We start from the raw sequence: 16,047 nt of genomic DNA, 5'->3' as shown, positions 1-16,047 counted from the left end.
TCCTGCGTGGCAGCTCGAGTCTTGCTGCCTTCCTGCCTGTCCGCGTGTGCATACACACTTTTTGCCATTGCGGCAAAAGTTTTGGAACCACTGCCCATTGGAGCCCTGATGAAGTCGTGGGCAAAGTACCCTGACGAAACACGTGTTGGCTGGGTGTTGTGAATAAATCGAAATAGAAGAAATACATCAATCAAGACTTTCTCTGCATTTATTGTTACTTGTTTTTCTTTGTGCTATTACTTACAGTATTTACACTGCAATAAGTAGACGTGTGCACAGATCCCTGTTGTATCAATTGTTTGTGGATCTTGGTGCCTATTGGAGGTTGTGGGTTCTCCTCCTTTCTGTCGGCACCGTCAGATTAAGTATCCGAGTTTCAAATTGACGTTACACACTGGAGGCGCCATTTCTAATCGACCACAAAAAAGCCTGGTCTTTTATATTTAAATAGCGTGTTTGGTGTGTCGTAGATCTGGTGCAGGTACTTAAAATGTATTATACGTAGATTTCCATTGGATGTGAGTACACTAGTCAGCTGGCAGCAATGCTCCCAGTCTTTCTGTGTTATCTGTGGGTCGAATTTCCATTACATTGTTCAATGCTCCTGTTTTTTTTTGTTTGAATCGTTTTTATTAACCTTTTTGTTTGTTTCTTCACATTTATCAATAAAGCATACAGTCCGAGCAGCACTCATGTAACCGGTGGAAAAAGAGAGAAAATTAATTGCCTGTGGCAAGGCACACTTTGACTAATAGCAACATAAAAATGGAAATTCAGGGTATGTTGAGTACATCAAAGCTTGTGGCAATATCTCATGAGGGACAGAGTGGTGCTGACAAATCACAGCATCAGGCAGCATGTGAGTAATGCAGGAGCAGTGCAGTTCAAACACAAGTGGGGGCATAGGGCACAACAAAATGATGACAACGAAAGCGAAGGAAGTGTAGGGGAGAGTTGCTCAAGACCTGCTGTCGCATCCGAATTAGCTGGGGGCGCCTCAAACACCACCAAGACTCAGTGACAGTGGGGCTCTTAGGCAGAGGGGCAGTGGCAGTTCGGGTGTCGGCGTTAGTCCGCATTCATGCCAGTGGGGGATGTACCCTGAGTGATGATCCTCTGTGATGCAGTTGGGATCCCTGTGTCAGTGTCCGGCCCGAGAGTTTGGTGACCATTGCATTCCATTGAGGCACCAGGAGGAACATACAAATGCCATTCAGGTCCTCTCTGCATAGCGCCGCACCCTCCGCTTTCACCCAGTTAAGCAGGGATTGGCACCAAGCAAGTGGATGGGGTGACAGCGGGGATTTCCATCGCTTGGTGATCAAGCGCTTGGCTGTTATTAGACCTAAGTCTAGAAACCGTGTGGCAGCTCTATATTTCTTGTTTCTGCTGAAGAGGTGCAACACATGGGCTGCCCGGGTCAGGGGAATGGTGCGGGAGGTGCAACCTGTGAGGTTAGGCATCACCGTTTTCCAATAGTCAGTCGGGACCGAGCAACCCCAAAGCATATGAATCAAGTCTGCATCTAATTGCCTGCAACGGGGACAAGCCGCATCTATGCGGAGGAAATACCTGTTGATTTGGGCTGGGGTAAGGTAGGCCTGATGCAGTATGAAAAATTGTATCTGCTTGAATCGCTGATTCCGAGGGATGAGGGTCAGACAGCCATCCATTCCCTATCTGTAAACACCCTTCCCAAGGTCCCCTCCCAATGGAGTCGAAGTCGGGTGAGATCTGCTTTCCTGTGTTGTCGAAGTGAATACGTAAACCAGCACGTGAGATGTCCCCCTCTCCCCATCACATGAAGGTACTGCAAAGTGTGGTGTGTGGGAGGATCCTGAGCGAATGCACCCCATTTGGACGCTACCAATGCTATGAGTGTTCTGTGTAATAGGAGCTGCCCAGGATGTAGATTCTCCTCTGCTATGAGTTCCTGGAATGGAATAAGAGTGCCCTCTTGAAGAAGGTCCCCCACGTCTTGTATCCCTTCCGAGGCCCAGTGATGTTACTCAGCCGCCGTCGTGTAAGCACCCCCGTGGAGTTCCCAACAGCGGGATGGCGGGTGCGTATGGGACAGTGGTTCTAGTGAGGAAGAGGCACCTACGGAAGCATTTGTTCGCAATAGTAAGGAGAAAAATATTGGAGGATCTAAGTATGGAGCAAGGATGGAAAATCTGTAAAAGGGTTTTCAGCTGTAGCGGAGGCTGCAGAGTCTGTGTCAAGTAAATAACGGGAGGACATCCAGCTGGCGATCCATTGCAGCTGGGAGGCCAGGTAGTAATGTTTGAAATTGGGTACCACAAGGCTGCCCAGCTCAGTAGGCATATAAAGCTTTCCCATGGATACTCTGTGGCGTGATGTCCCCCATATAAAATCCCGCACTACCTTTTGCCTATTGCTTGAAGAAGAGAGGGGAGGTGATGAGGGGTAAAGTGGCAAAGTATTAAAGAAGGCGGGGAAGAACCACCATTTTAACCAGGGCGATTCTACCAGAGAGCGCCAATAGGAGAGTCTTCCAGAAACAGATCTGAGATCGAATCGCCGTGGCAGCCCGAACAACATTCCTGTCATATAGGTCAGCTTTGCTGTGATAAATCCGGACCCCCAAATAGCGAAAAGGGTCGATGCACCAGGCCACAGGCGTCCCCCTGAGTATGTAGCCTGGATCAGGAGTATCCCCTAAGAACGGAGAATGTACGGATTTTGTGTTCCATGCTCCTGTTAGGTGGTATCAGTGTTTCCTCTTTAGCAGCCCAATATAATTTGGTCACCATTTTATGTCTTGTGGAGCTGAGAAGTAGGGTATGCAAGGATTGCAACCTCGGGGGTTCGACTGGAAATGTGGGATAGGTGCCTGTAGCGCCTTCTTCAATCTGTGCATAGTGAAAATGAATAGTGGCGTCTGGTTTTGCACATAGCGGAGGTCTTCTTGAGTTAAAAATGTGCCATTAGGGAAGATGTCCTGCCTTTTATCAATCCCTGTTGATGTCAAGATACGCATGATGCCCTTTTTGTGTGTGACCGAAGGACCCGCATGATATATCAAAGGCAGAAGTGAAGAATATAATGGCATTTCGCTGCTCTACGGCCAAGCGCTCTCCAGGCAGCGATCGTGACTTCAAAGGAATTAATTTTGGATTTGGGCGTGCCCCTACGTGAATGAGTTAGTATAGATCCCAGGGGGATGGGGTGTGCATCACCATACTCCACTGCTACATGTGGGATGAAGCCATGAGTGTTATACCAGTAATGGGCATACTGGGCTTAAGCACAAAGATAGTATAAATATATGTCAAGTACATTGAAGCCCCCTTTGCTGTAATTTAGTGTAAGGGTCGTCAGGCTTACTCGAGCCTGCCGACCACCCCATATCAACTTGATCACCAGAGATCTGATTGTTTTAAACAATACTGTAGGCAGTTGTATATGGATATTGCTAAAGAGATAAAGAAATTTGGGCAGCACTACCATTTTAATAAGTGCCATATGGTCTGCCAATGATAATGGCAGTTGTATCCACCTGTCTATCTGCTGTTCCAACTTTGTACAAGCCGTGCCGCCGTATTTTTCGCTAACAGCTATTTCTGGATCGCTATGTACCCACACCCCAAGGTATTTTATGGGGTCCGTAGTCCATATCAGAGGGAATGCGAGCTTGTGAGAAGTGGTCGCATTTAGCGATACCACCACCGATTCGGACCAGTTTATAGTAAGACCTGAAAATCGGCCAAAGCGTATGTAGTCCCTTAGCACTGGTGCCATATAGACGTGTGGTTCTCTAATAAATAACAACATATCATCTGCATATAGCAAGATGCTTACGGGGCGGTGTGCAAACCCCAGCGCCACCGCTCTATGCCGCTGTTGAATAATGCAGGCCAGTGGCTCTAACATTGCCGCAAACAGGAGCGGTGACAGGGGGCACCCCTGTCTAGTACCTCTGCGTATTCGTATGGGGTCTGATGTAATGCCCTCAACACGTAACCGTGCTGTGGGACCGGTATACAACAATCGTATCCAGGTTATAAAGGGTAGTGGAAACCCCATGCGCCGGAGAATATTAAAAAGATAGCCCCATTCTATTGAATCAAAGGCTTTGGCCGCATCAAGCATCACAGCCGCCGCCTTCAAATCCGGATCCAAAATGTGATACATGGCGAAGAGCGTACGCAGATTGTGTGAGGTGGATCTATCAGGAATAAAACCGGATTGATCCTGTAGGACTAAGTTAGGCATGAGTGGTTTAAGTCTGGTCGCTAGTATTTTTGCTAGTATCTATGCATCAATGTTTGAGTGACAGTGGACGATAAGAGTCACAGTTGGATGGCAATTTCTCCTTTTTTAGCAAAGTGATGATTAGGGCTTCCCTGAGCGCTGGCAGTAATGTGCCCGCCTTATAGGCCTCTGCATACATTTCAAGGAGATAAGGTGTTAGTTTTTCGGCAAACTCTTTATAGAATTCACAGGTGAGTTTTTGTGTGGGAGAGTCCTAATTGCTTCTTTAATGTCCTCTTCGGATATCGGTTGGCAGAGATATTCCCTTTGGCCATCTGAGAGCCATGCTTGGGTAATGTCCGAAAGGTAATCATCTAATTCTATGGCAGGTGTGCTAGTCTGTGATGTGTAGAGGTCTGCATCTGTCTGTTGGAACTGCGTGACAATGTCTTGGATAGTGTAGTGATCCACACCAGTGGCATCCGTTATTTTAGTGATGGTGTGTCTGTCTTCCCTGGCTTTTATTTTACCAGCTAAATTATGGCCCGTCCTACCTCCATCCCCATATGCATGGCAACATGTTGTCTAGACAGATATCAAATTTCATTGTTTGCTAATTTTTTATACGCCAGTATTGATTCCCTAATTAGAGCGACAAGTGATTCATTTGGGGAGCTCTCCTATTCCCGCTCTAGTCGCAGCAGGAGACTTTCCGTTCTGGACAGCTGACCCCGTATGTCTTTAAGTATCCCTGTTGTCATGCTAATACATGTACCCCGAACGTGACTTTAAAGGCCTCCCAAAGGGTGCTGCACTTTTTACAGACCTCTTGTTTTGTATGAAGTACTGGATGAGGGCTTCCCGAATAGTATGTATTGAAAGTGAGTCAAGCAGAGCCTCGGAACAAAATCGCCAGGTGAACTGTTGAGTAACCATCCGTGAAATATGTAATTTGAGCTTTACTGGGTTGTGGTCTGAAAGCGTTCTAGGAAGCCCCTCTGTGTCTGAGACCCAGGCTGTTGCAGTCTTCCTCATTATCCAATAATTTAACCTTGACCATCTACCATGTGTGGTGGAGATGTGTGTACCTTCTAGTCTGTCCATACTGCTTAAAGAATATACGTCTGTCAACCCGAGTTCCGCCATACCTTCATTAAGGATTTTGGCCGCTCTAGGTGAGTGTCCCCCCAGCCCACTGGATTTGTCCTAACTGGGATCTAGGTGAGTATTGAGGTCGCCCCCCACCCATATTATTGTGGCGTCTGGCCATTCCCGCAAAATGGACAGTATCTGTTCGTAAAACCCAGGGTCTTCCACATCTGGGTCATAAACATTCACCAGGGTGATTAATTCCCCAGCCAGTTTGCAGTGTACTATGACAAAGCAGCCTGTGTTGTCTGTGCAGTTTTTGATCATAGTGAATGGTAAAGTTCTCTTAATTAGCGTAATCACCCCCCTGGTGGGAGAAGAGTACGAAGAGGCCAGTCTGTATCCAACCCATTTCGCCCCTATGTTTGCCTCATTGTAACGTGTCAAGTGTGTTTCTTGAATGAGGGCAATCTTTACCTCTTGCCGATTTAAATAGGCCAACACGGCGTATTTTCTTGGGTGAGTCGAGCCCTCTCACATTCCACGTCAGACAGACAATTCTTTCATAGTCTATGTGTAACATCTGTGCGGGTCATACAATAAACACTGCACCTCTATACTGTTACCGTACTTCGAAGAAGACAACTGATGAACATGTAGCCACAGAAACAGTCCCTCCCATCCCCCTCCCACCAACACCCCCCAACCACTTCAGCGACCCCAACATGCCAAAGCCATCCCGAACCCCGCAAAGCGATATTCAAACAGAGAAACAGCGCTGCAAAACAGCTGTGAGGATCACCATCACCCATACGGGAGCGCTGGAGCACAGGTTACCTCCCAGGTTGGACAGGAGGTGGACGGAGAACAGCAATTCAAGTTCCCACCTGCATCAATTATACAAATTATTTTGTGGCAATTTTATAACAGTCAGAATAGAAATAACAAAAAATCTTATCTGTATGGCCAGACTCCAGGACATCAGTTCAGGATTAGGCTGGAGATGGGAGAAGTCTGATAGCGCCAGCACCCAGTGCTTAAAGCAAAGGGCTGGACAACGCAGCTAGTTGTACAGTGCCGTATGGACACAAATCAATTGTCACTCAGCAGCTTCTGGCGAGGAACCATCGTTTTCACTGTCCGCGGGGTTGGAGGATTCACAGTGTCTGCGCTTCAGTGTCTTTGCATACTCCATCCCAGATTTTGGTGTAGCGAAGATCTTCGATTTTCCATTTCAATTGATGCATAACCGCGCTGGGTATAGCATTGTGTAGGGTATTTTATCAGCCATAAGGATTCGTTTCGCAGGTATAGTAAAATCCGGATAGAAAGCAAGGGAATTACCTTCATGGACAATTGCAACTTTCTCTCTGGCCAATTAGAGGACAGTGTCCTGATCTCTGTAATTTAGCAGGCGTGCAATTATGGGGCACAGAGGTGTACCCGGAGGAGGCCGGGCGGCCACGAACGCTGCGTTTGCTCCACTATCAGGACTGGTGACAGATTTTCAGCTCCAAATACCGTCTGCAGAAGCGTTTCAACATATGTTTCCAGGCAACCGATATTGGTGGTTTCTGGTAAGCCTGTGATGCGGAGGTTGTTACGCCGTGATCTGACTTCCAAATCCTCATTGTTAGCCTGCATTACGGCGAGCACCTTTTCCACTTCTGATGTTTTTGAAGATACGTGTTGCAGGCCCTCCTCAGCGTCGTACATGTTCATTTCAGCTTCACCCAGGCGCAAAGTGTGCTTGTCCAGCTTTGTGGACATATGATCCATCCTTAAGTTGAGAGTGTCAATCTTGTCATCAAAGGATTGCAAGCTGGTTTGAACTGCCTGGAGCGTTTTTTTTAATTGCAGAGAGGCTGTCAGATAGGGCGTCCATTTCAGAATCCGAGTTTGCCCGCTGCTGCGATTTGCTGGATTTGCGGGGCTCAAATGTGAGGCGAGTTTGCCTGCGTTCAGTTTTTCCCATTGTGGCTTTGTCCTCTTGCCAAGCATAGTAAATGAGAATAAAGGTGTGAAAATCTGGAAGAGAATCGGAAAGCGTGCCCCATGCGGTGAGAGAGCCCCCAGTAGCACTGGTCAGGCAGTTATCTTGGTTCGGCCTCACCTCTATTTCAATGTCTGGATCTGGCAGTTGTGCGCAACCTTCAGGTATAGTATTCACAGTGAACGAAACACCCCACTTCTAGAACACAAGTCCCATAGGATAGTGGGGTCTAAACACCAGACACACAATCACGTTGTGCACCACATAGCAGGGGATAGCGATCTCTGACTGCTGAGCCCAGCGGTCACCACACCATCTGTATGACCACAGCTCCTTTGTTGATGTGTTTATATTTGTGACATACAGTTTATCACATGCTCCCCCTCCGCAGTGGTACAGCAATAATGTGTGTAGATCCCTCACACTACCTGCATTCGAGGTCATTTGTCATGCTTATCAGGGCCCCTGCATCAGACTGTACACTTGTTGAAGCGACCAAGGCGGAATCGAAATTTGCCTAGCAGTTTGTAACCGTAAGTTTCAATTCAATTAAGGACACGGAGGCGAGGATTATGCTTTTCCCATTCTTCGCTGTTTATTACATAAAGCACGCAGCAGCCAAAAAAGCAATAACACAAGCCCTACCTCAGAACAAAGGATAAGGGCTATAAACAGTAATGAAAAATGTGTTCATAAACTACAAGTCCCATGACAACCATTAGGATAGTCCATAACATAGTCCTTTCTTAGTGTCCATAGTCAAGACGTCCCTCCTATGACTACTTCCTCTTTCTTCGCGCGAGTCACGCCATGAGGTCACTGGTCCTGTTTGACGCCATCGTTTCCTAGGAGAAAAACACCACAGCGGCGATCGGCCAACCACTTCTCGAGCATGCAAAAAACACCACTTCCACAGTGTAAAACCTCTTAGCCACAGAAACTTGAAAACCTGAGTACTTACTGTAGTACGGGCGGGTTCGTCTCCGCAGGTGACCAGGGAGGGATAATCCTTGCCTCCGTGTCCTTAATAGAATTCAAACTTACCGTTACAAACTGCTAGGCAAATTTCGATTCTATGTCAGGACCGGAGGCTTCAGATTATGCTAGTTTAAAGCTTACTCACCACCAAATGTGCAATATCCACCACCGGTTTAAAATAAAACCGCTTGAAGGTGGAATCTGAGGACCAATCTGCAGCACGCATCAAGTACTCTAACCTGGCTCCCAATGAGAAAGCCTATGAAGCCATGGCCCCTCTCGCCGAGTGGGCACCGAACTGTTTGGTATCAATACCAGCTTCCTGCATGATCCACCGTACCCATCTGGCAATGGTGGGAGATGAGACAGCCTTGTGCGGCTTCCGCAGCGCAATAAGCAACTGTCGTTCGCCCGGTGGGCGAAGCTCCAGAGTCAAGTCCTCATAGGCCTTTAAACATTGAACCACACACAACTTAGGGGCGTCCGCAAAATAAGGATAGGAGATTGTCCTCGAGGTGCTGAAAGCTCTTTTAAAGACAGGTACCTGTTTTGCGGCCATGACAAGAAAAGATTCAGGACTAGATTGGCATCCCAAAGAACCGAGTAACGCGGTTCCGGTGGCAACGAGAGGCGAATTCCCCTCAAAAGCCGACAGACAAAAGGATGCTCTCCAATTGGCACGCTCGCCACCGGGTTGGTGGCCCGCAGAAATCGCTGAACGCATCGCGTTGATAGTCCGGTAGGCGAGGCCAGCCGAAGCTGATTCCGCTAAGAAATTTAACACCGGAACGACGCCTGCGACCACGGGATCCAGGTCCCGTCGAAGACACCAACGGGACCATTTATTCCAGGCGGAGCGATAACGCTTGGTCGTACGGTCGTACTATCGGCCCGGGCCTTTGAGAGGAAACTCTCAGCTGGTCTCGAAAGGCCAGGGAGCGACCAGCGTCGCGGAAAGCCTCCATGCCATTAAGGCAGAGAGAGCTCTGCGTGATAAGATGATGTGGATCCCTGTCCGCGTTGAGAAGAAGACTTGGAAACCGGGGGAGTAGGATTGGAGAATCCCAAGAAAGTTCCAGAAGAACCAGAAACCAGACTTGAGATCTCCACCAGGGAGTCACCATGACCCCATCCGTCTGCTGGCAACGAAGGTGGGTCGCCGCCCTCACCACCATTGAAAATGGGGGAAAAGCGTACGACCTCTCCTGACTCCAGTCTTGCAGAAAGGCGTCCGTGGCCTCCGCCAGCGGGTCCAGCCTCCAGCTGAAGAAACGTGGGAGCTGATGGTCCAGGTGGGATGCAAAAAGGTCCACCGAGAACGGGCCCCAAAGGGTGTCCAGCCACTTGAAAACCTGCGGGTCCAGCTTCCACTGACTGGAGTCCCGCAAGTGTCGGGAGTGCCAGTCCGCCACTTGATTGTCCTGACCCGGCAAGTATTCCGCCGTTACCGACACCCGATGTGCCAGGCAGTAGTCCCAAAACTCCTTTGCCAGATCCGCTAGGGCTTTGGAACGAGGTCCGCCCAAATGGTTCACGTAATGAACCGCAGAGATATTGTCCATTCGGAGCAGGACGCAGGAGCGAACAGTGTCCTTGGTCCAACAGCGAACTGCGAAGGACCCCGCCAGCAGTTCTAAACAGTTGATATGCAGACCCTGTTCCTCGGCCGACCAGGCGCCGCCTGTGGAAAAATCACCACAGCGGGCGCCCCAACTTGCCCTGCTGGCGTCGGACTCTATCACCAAGTCCGGGACTGGCCCAAAAATCGCCCGGCCGTTCCAGGCCTCCATGTGGGTGAGCCACCAGGCCATTTCCTCCTTCACCTCGGCCGACAGAGGGACCACCTGATCGTACGTCAGACCTCATCGGAGGTGGTGTGCTTTGAGACGCTGAAGGGCCCGGTAATGAAGGGGCCCCGGGAAGATCGCCTGGATGGAGGAAGACAACAGTCCTACCACCCGCACAATCTGGCGCAGAGACGTGTGTGATCTCGAGATTGTCTGGCACAAAGTGTGGCGAATTTTCCCCAGTTTCCTGGACAGAAGGCTCAGGGAGCCCTTCACTGAATCCACGGTAAAGCCGAGGAAGACTACTGACTGAGAAGGGATGAGAATCGACTTCTCGCTGTTGACCACGAACCCAAGCCCCTGGAGCAAGGATACCGTTTGCTGCAGCTGACGGTTCAACCTCTCGGGCACTGAGCCATCAGCAGGATGTCGTCTAAATAGACGATCATTCGCACCCCTTGACCCCGCAAGAGCTCCACGGCCGGATGTAGCAATTTGGTGAAACACCACGGTGCCGAAGAAAGCCTGAATGGATAAACTCGAAAACCTGGTTCCTCCATCTGAACTGTAGAAAATGGCGATGAGGAGGGTGAATAGGTACCACCAAGTACGCATCCTTGAGGTCCAACCGGACCATCCAGTCGTTCGGGAGCAGCACGTCCCGTAAAAGATGGATTCCTTCCATCTTGAAGTGCCGGTAAACCAACCAACCGTTGAATTCTTTGAGGTTGATTACCGGACGCTTCCCCCCATCCGCCTTGTCCACCAAAAAAAGATTGCTCAGAAACCCCGCAGGGTGCCGTGCCGATCGACAAATGGCGCCCTTGCAAAGTAAGTCGGAGACCTCTTGGTCGACTTGACGAGCATCTGCTTGAGAGAAAGCAATAGGGTGCGGCGGCCTGTCCTGACGGGGCTGGTCGTAACAGTCTATGCGAAAACCTCAGACTGTCTGTAAGACCCATGCGTCCGACGTGATCGCGGCCCAGGCCTCTGGAAACAAGGCTAAAGGCCCCCCAACGCGGACCTGGTCCGCCGATATGACACTCACCGTTTGAGTTGTTGCCGGCGGAGTTCTTGAAGCCGCCACGACCTCTGAAGTGCTGGCCTCTGGTAGGATAGAAGGTGTTATAAATTGCCGAGGCGTTGTACGGGCCTCGTCCGGAGCCCTGGTTTCTGTTGGTCTCTTGCTGACCACCACGGCCGGTCGCGCGGCCCCCACCGCGACCAGCCCCCCTGTAGAAACGCTGTTGGAAAACTTTCTTAATGCTCGTTTGTGCCCTATCCAGGGACGTAAAGGTCGAGACAAACTTCCCTAATTCTTTGATAAAAGGGTTGCCGAAAAGGCCACCCTGGGCCACTGCCCCCGCTTCTGAGGAGGCCAGGTCTCCCAGCTTTGGGTCCAACTTTATTAGGAGAGACCATCGGCGCTCAGTTGACAAGGCGCAATTAGCGTTACCCAGGAAGACTACCACTCGCTGGGCCCAGTTAGATAGGACCTCGGGGGAAATGGCGGCACCTGACTCTTTCGCCTCCTCAGCCATATCCAGGATCTTGGTTATAGGCCCTATGGCATCCAGGAGCTTGTCTTGGCGGGAGCGCCAAGAGCGGTCAAAACCTTTGCGAGGATCTTTAACGAACTTCGCCAAAAAAGTGGCCATCTTAGGGTCTAGTTCGGGAGTCAGGGCCACTTTGCCCTCCAACGTAGGCCTAGGGCATTCCCCGCGCAGACAGCTTCTTGCTTCCTTCTCGAGGGGCTTGCGGAGGCGACCTGCGACGAACTTCGCCACCTTCTCCCCAGGGGTCCAGGCGGCCGACCACGGATGCATGATTTCATCCGGGTCCAGCATACCCGAACTATCCTGGGGTAGCTCGGCGGCAGACCCCGAAGGCCGCCAAGAACACACCGACCCGTCCTAATCATCAGTGTCTACCGGGGAAGCCCCGCCCGAGGACGAGGGGATCGTCCCCGTGAGCCCCGAGGGGCCCGGTGCTAGTGGGGGCGCAGGGGTGGGTTTGGTCACCTTGGCCAGGAATGCGTCACGCAAACGCTCAAAGGCGTCCCTGTCCACACCCTGCGCCACACTAGACACCCCTTCCTTGCAAGCTTTCTTAGGGGCCGGGGGTTCACTCCCTCCTGGCGCTGGCATAGTACTAGGGACCCCCAAATGTGCTTGGGTCACCCTCTCGCACTCCTGGGTAATGCGTGCAGAGAGCCGCTCCTCCATAGGCCCTTCAATCTCTTGCACGCAGCGGTAAATTGAACTATCTACTGCACTATAAAGCTCGTCATCAGTTAGATACCCCTATGACACCTCCTCTTCGTAATATTCCTCCTGGTTCAACATTATTAAGATGTATGCCCACAGTCACTGCACCCCTGACAGGGAAGGAGGGGGCAACACGGAAGAGCAGGAAGGCAGGCAGTAGCCTGTGCACCTATTTGGGAGCAGGTCAAAGCTGCTAAGATTGTGGCCCGGTAGCACCGGAATGTAGGGGGCACCCAACCCTTAGCGCGCAGGCCCTCCACAGACCGAGCCGGAGCTGCCTCCCTGCGCGCTAGCAATGAAATTACAATTTGCAGGAAAAACAAAGGTGCCCAAAAGATATGCCCGCAGGCGGCAACGCGGTCAGAGCCGCTGTACGGACCCCACACGGGGCGTTTTTATTAAGTAATGGGGCAAATACCGACTCGGAAGCTCCGAGCGTAGAAGGTGAGGCAGTGGGGAAGCACAGCGCCGGAACTTTCTCCTCGGCGCGGTCTCCCTGAAGAGAAAACCGCGCCGAGGAGAACGAGATGCTCTGGCTCCCCTAGCGGCCGAAGGAGACCGCAAACAACCAGGGAAATCACCGCGTAAGAGCAACGAGTGCTCCTGCGGCAATACGGGGCTCTGAAAAGCAAAAATACAGAGCACAGTACAATCTTCAATTACATTAACAAAACGGCCCCGAATAAGTCCTCAACAACCCCACAATGTACAAGCAAAGTGAGGAGAGAATAAAGAAACCACTTAACTGGCTGCGAAGCAGCGAAGAAAGAGGAAGTGGTCATAGGAGGGACGTCTTACCTAGGGACTATGGACACTAAGAAAGGACTATGTTATGGACTATCCTAATCGTTGTCATGGGACTTGTAGTTTATGAACATATTTTTCATTACTGTTTATAGCCCGTATCCCTTGTTCTGAGGTAGGGCTTGTGTTATTGCTTTTTGGCTGCTGTGTGCTTTATGTAATAAACAGCGAAGAATGGGAAAAGCATAATCTGAAGCCTCCGGTCCTGACATAGAATCCAATGCGCCAGGTGCACCGTGCTGCTCTTGTTTAACACACCGCAAATACGATAGCTATCAGTCCCAATAACAGGTGGCGGCCATATGATGTTGTTCTCGCGGTCAGGTGCACACTATATATCCTGCCCGACAGTAGCGGTGTTGTTAGAGAGTATATCCTGCGGTGTTCGCGGTCTCTAGTGCCTTCAGTTTCCCTCCGGCCGCTCTTGCACGCTGGGTCTCTCCGCCTCTGAGACAAGTCTGTTATTTTCCGTAAGCGGGTCACTCACCAGCGCCACTCATACGCGCTCCTCTGCACGGACAGCTTCCCTCACAGGCAGTGCCCTGGATGCCAGCGCAATCTTAACACTCACTTGTTCGGTGCGATCCGCTTCTTTTTCCCGCACTGTCTACTCCGGGGCTCTAGGCAAGCGGCGCTGCCATTTTGGGAGAGCAGGCCCGCTACAATAACTCAGTGGCGGTTCGTCCATTGGGGGCGTTGGGGCGTTGCCCCACTAGCCATGGACGACTGCACTGTCTGCCAACGCATGCATTTAAAGGGTTTTAAAATACAGATTCTGATTAAAAATAAATCTGAGCGCACTGCGCGCTACCGGCCCCGGGACAAGACTGACAGAATCGGGCATTGTATAAAGAAGTGGGCTGTGGGGGGCGGGGCTGCGGCAGAGAGTGACAGGCAGAGCAGAATACCGGAGTACTAGTAGACTGCGAGTGCGCAATGCGCATGTGGAATGCAGGAGTAGTCAAAATTACACCTGGCCCGCGCATGCGCACAGTGGTAGACCCCCCCCCCTACAGCACTCGAGACACAGGCACTGTCAGGCAGGGACCCGGGCCCCGGTCTCATAATGGGCAGATAGTATCCTGCTCGTAGCCAATCCTGGCGCAGTATTGCTGTTAACGCTGCGCCAGGATTGGCTGCTCCAGCAGGATGGTGCCGCGCGTGGGTGTTGGCTGCTCTGCCAAGGGGCCGCACTGTATGGCCAATCACCATATGGCTATATCCAGTTTCCAGCCATGTCGTCGGGGTGATTGGCCATTTCTACGCTGTCGGGACGTCACCGGCTGCAGCCTTCCTGATGACTAGTACAGCACTGCAGAGGAATTCAAAACCTGGACGGCGGGAGTCTCTGGACGGTAAGTTTTACTTTTATTATTTTTCTTTCCCTTAAACCCCTCCCGCCTCCCCCCTAACCCCCCTCTGCGCCGTGATTAGCCCATCCCCCCCAAGCCCCCCACCCGCCTGTAATGCCCGCCGCGATTGCTCATTTAGCTTGTGCATTTATCGGGGGAAAAATAGCATGGTATGACACTGTAGTCGAAAAAACTGGTGTCCATCGTCTGCATCGTCTGCATATATATATATATGGTTTGAAGAATGCCTGTGTACATTTTTCAGTTGCTATGACCTGTGACCACCTTTGATTGCTTTATTTGTCGCCACATATTCTGAGTGACAAAAACGAACTTTAAGCCTTATGTCTGAGAGGCGCATTGGTTTTCATACATTCTTTAACAGATCCCAGGGTGTAACTGCCAGAAAGTTACACTGGTGGTGGCTATTGTGAAATGATTACAGTTTCCCGTAATTTCAGATGGACAGTGAGGGGGAGAGAAAGCGGGTCAGTTAGAACGTGGCAGTGGTGATGCTTGAGCACATTTTAGTGAACTGTCTGTTTAGAGCTGAGTGAAAATAAATCTTGTTCAAAGGTTTCACTAGTCCTTAAAGACTTTGAATTGTTGGAGACTACGAGCATACATTAAAAAACTTTAATGTAGCATTTACAATAAAAGCACAAATACTGTCGGTTCATAATAGTCTGCTACAAAAATTATCGGCGAGTTGTTGTTTGATATTTAGTCATGTTTCTAAACAGTCTTCCTGGAAATATCTGGGTTTTTTTTGCAACAGGCTAATATGGTCACAGTGAAGGCGTGAAATACACCATCTGCTCTTAAGGCGGGAAACATGTCCGACCACTTGCACACTAATTGCAATTCTGGGAATTTTTTTGTCCAAAAATATATTTTAAATTGTTTAAAATGCTTTCCATGGATACGATTTTATTGGGCATATCTGAATTAGATCAAATTGGCTATACAATCACCGACCACAGAGCTTAAACCGCTGAGTCTCTTTCCCGGCAAAACCAGTTTAACGTATTTTGACATTCAGATTATTAGCCAAAAACGATGGTGTTCATTTAACCCAATATTACCCATGACGTGCATTGAGTGCTCTAATTGTATTCGGTGTAAAACGTGAGGTAGACAAAAGTTCTTGCTATTTCCACGTGCTAGATGTCTGTTTACATTTAACAGAGAAGTGCATTATTTTCCTTGTGAAAGCCCTGAAATGCATACATTGGTAGATGATGATGGCAATGTTTGCATTTCTCCACACGCGCTCTGGATCGGGTTTTGTGCGTGTGCAGTGTAGCGACAGAGTCCCAGGTGGCGGTGTCTGGAGGTGGCCTATCATTCTTTTGCAGCGAACCCCCACTCATAAATTTTAACGCTGCTGGAGATGCGTTGTGATACAGCTGAAGGCACACAAGTAATTAAAGGGTTTCTTGTGCGTTTTGCACCCCACATTACTCGAGAGGGGTTGCTGTCTTTTGACTTGAGGGCGGTGCTGAGTGGACCGAGGAGTGGAGTAAGAATCTGAGGCCAGGCTGCAAGGTAAGGAACGGCAC

This window comes from Lissotriton helveticus, chromosome 10 (genome assembly GCF_964261635.1).
Source record: "Lissotriton helveticus chromosome 10, aLisHel1.1, whole genome shotgun sequence".
In the NCBI taxonomy this organism is placed as follows: Eukaryota; Metazoa; Chordata; class Amphibia; order Caudata; family Salamandridae; genus Lissotriton; species Lissotriton helveticus.
Note: the sequence above shows the minus strand (reverse complement) of the source record.